Source organism: Ceratina calcarata, unplaced genomic scaffold, assembly GCF_001652005.2.
Source record: "Ceratina calcarata isolate Rehan_Ccalc_2016 unplaced genomic scaffold, ASM165200v1 scaffold436.2, whole genome shotgun sequence".
NCBI classification, from domain to species: domain Eukaryota; kingdom Metazoa; phylum Arthropoda; class Insecta; order Hymenoptera; family Apidae; genus Ceratina; species Ceratina calcarata.
This window is the reverse complement of record NW_017167384.1, coordinates 1,130,951-1,133,861: the sequence shown is the minus strand read 5'-3', so window position 1 is coordinate 1,133,861 and position 2,911 is coordinate 1,130,951. Positions and strand designations below refer to the sequence as shown.

The window sequence follows — 2,911 nt, the reverse complement described above, 5'->3', positions numbered from 1 at the left end:
TATATGTATAGCCTATACGTCCTTAAAAATGTTCCCTTATCACGCACTTAAACGCACGATATCTACGTAATTCCGGTTCCTAATGGAGATAAGCCGAGAACGTACGACGCGGTTTTCTCGGATGGCGTAATGAGCGAGGACAAGGGGTCCTTAATAATGCTCTCGAACCGTTCCCTCTCTCCCTCGCGTGTGCATACATTCTCGGTATCTCGGTTCTCTCTTTACACGTCTAGCCCCCAGGATGGACGCAGGTGCACCGGAATTGCCCGAGTCGCAAAATCTGAGCCTCTCCACGGCTTTACGACCGGCTAAAGCCACCCTTACGGCGAGCGTAAGGTTACCAAGTACTTAAGGGAGATTCGATAACCTCTTTGGAGCGACATCGGTGACGAAATAATTAATCGCACCCGCAGGAAACATTAAATTTTATCCATGGTCGATATTCCCTTACAAACTCCCTCGCTAAAATCATTGTACGTACACGAAGGCAGAGTTTACGTTGGAAACTTGTTCCGCAACAAGTATGAAAAATATTTGCATACCGACACTTTATTGGAGATATTAAAATGTAGATCGAGGAAATTAAACGCGGGGCCAGATAGTTTTTGTAACCGCTGCGTCGACCGGCAATTCCGGGTTTTGCTACGGAAACTTTCGAGGAATACGAATTAGTTACGGTACACACTGTAAATAGGAGAACGCTCGGGGTTCAATGCACGCGAAATTATTAATCATCGTAGCCGCGAAAGTTTTCGTTTGATCAGGCGAAGTTAAGTCCGTGTTCGCGCTTAACTGGTTAACGGAGCTCCTCCAACTGGTTCGTTGCGTTGTATCGCTTCTTGTTTCACGCTGATCGATAACGCATTCCATCGTCAACCAAATTTGCCGATATTTTATCAGAACCCGTCAATCGCGTAATCTGAATCATTCTGATGCATGTGATCAATATCGAAAATCAATTATAATAAATTAAATTGAATACAAACAGTATCAATGATGATAATTATACACTCGATATATTAATTAATTGTAAACATATATTGTGACAATTAATTAAACTGGCTAATTGTTGTGTGGACTGTTGAAAGTTCGTTGAACTCGGCAGGCGAGGATGTCGAAGTGACTCGTGGGTGGATGAAAAGCGAGTCGCGATCCGGTGTAGAGTTAAAGGAAAAGAATAACGCGAGACTATTACGGGGAGGCGATACGGTGGGACGGTTAGAAAGTAATAGACCGGGAAATTCCTCGGAGACGGGGCGAAAGGTCGCGGAGCCACGGCATAAAGAAATTTCTGTTCCGGGATACGCCGGCATTTCCCATGGGAGGGAAAGTCCCTCGTTCTTCACGATTCCGCGTTTCTGATATTTAATAATGCATCGACACTCACCTTTCGATGACCGGAAGCCCCGTTTGTCACGAGCTGCCAGCTGCGAGCATTCTTTCGACTCCCTCTCGTCTACGAAATGTTGCGGTTTCGAAGTTGCCACGAGGTTCCAAGTTCAGGGTTGATGCCTTTAACCCTTCGCTCGACCATGTAATCCAGCTCGTTTCGCGAAAGTACCCTCTTCGTTGCCCGACTTCAAAGAGTGCGCGCAACTTGGCTCGGTATTCTCATCGTTTCTTTAAGAACCAGCTACTCGAAGTTCCCTCGGAATCTTTCTATCTCGAATCGACGATCTCGAAAGTGGATCGTCCGGGAACGGTAACGCGTCGAAGGCTGGTTAATCGATCCTCATTACGCGGTAGCCGAGTCCTCGTCTCTTCTTCTCCTCTTCCAGGGTCCGAATCACGTAACCTCTCGCGAACCCTTTCCCTCCGCCTCTCCCCGAATCGATTACGGTGATTTTATTGTCTGGAGCGTAACCAGCAGCGTGGCCAGACGATCGGCCGATGCCCGATAAGGCGCTAATGCGCTAATTGGCAGCCGGACGCCACGTATCCTATCCCTCGAGTTAATTATATTTAATTGTCGGGCCATTAATTGTATCTTTAATTACCCGCTGCGAGATACAACCAGCTCGTTCCGTTCCCTCTATAGTTGTAACGTTTTAACGATCCCGATCGATCGGCCGTTTTGGGAGACACGAAAATCGTCCACGGACGTTAAAGGCGAAAGGCGAGAGGCAAAGCTGGCTCTCGTTTGCTCTTCGACGCTCGCGATTCCCTTCGACGCGCTCCACCGGTTTCCCGAGAGGATCGTTCTTTATCCTCAAAAAGAGTTTCGCAGCCGGTGGAGAGCGGGGTCCACTTTCTTCTCCTTAGACCCTCTTCCCACGGATTCACCGACCTCCCTCGGGACCAACGCTCCCTTATTACGAAGCTTCGATCCGTCACTTGGACGATATCAAGATCAAGTTCCGAACTCCTTTACCCACAGTCCGATCGACAAATATAAACGAGTTGTTGCCCTTTCTATTTTCGACGAGAATTTCTATTCCTATCACGGTCCGTGTTTTAACTGAACGTCAGAGATCGCGAACACTTCGATACACTCTCGTGAAATGGAATAGTAACAAGCGTAGCGTCGAACACGACATGCAACCGAGAAGTGAAACCGCGCGACTAGACGGTTTGTTGTCGCGACGAAAAGTCTCCTCGACGGAGGAGTTGACCCCGCAACGAAGCGGGTTCTCGGCACGACTGAGAGGCTCGAACCTCGGCGACGAGAGGCCACCCCCGCGAGAGGGTGGCCGGAGCGATGTATATAGAACGCGAGAGGGAAGCTGGAGCGAGACGGCGACGAGCGCGCGCAGTCGCAAATTCGAAAGCCGAGCGACGATATTAATTACATCCTTTCGCGAGCGACGGAAACGAATCGAGCGGCGGCGGCACACGCCGGATTATAACGAGAGGCTACGGGGCCGTTTAAAAGCCACCCCTGTGCGTCGAGAAAAAAAAAAAGTGGTCGGTG

At 49.1% G+C, this 2,911-nt stretch overlaps 1 protein-coding gene across 2 annotated transcripts in view; it reads right to left on the bottom strand.

The window, feature by feature from the left end:
• Positions 1–2,639, bottom strand: part of LOC108627037 (uncharacterized) — a 159,991-nt gene extending 157,352 nt beyond the window's left edge. For both annotated transcript variants that reach the window (XM_018028058.2, XM_018028061.2), the window contains exon 1: positions 1,388–2,639. The gene's annotated coding sequence lies outside the window, so the exon portion shown is untranslated. The remainder of the gene's footprint in view (positions 1–1,387) is intronic.
• Between the last annotated feature and the right edge of the window lie 272 nt (positions 2,640–2,911).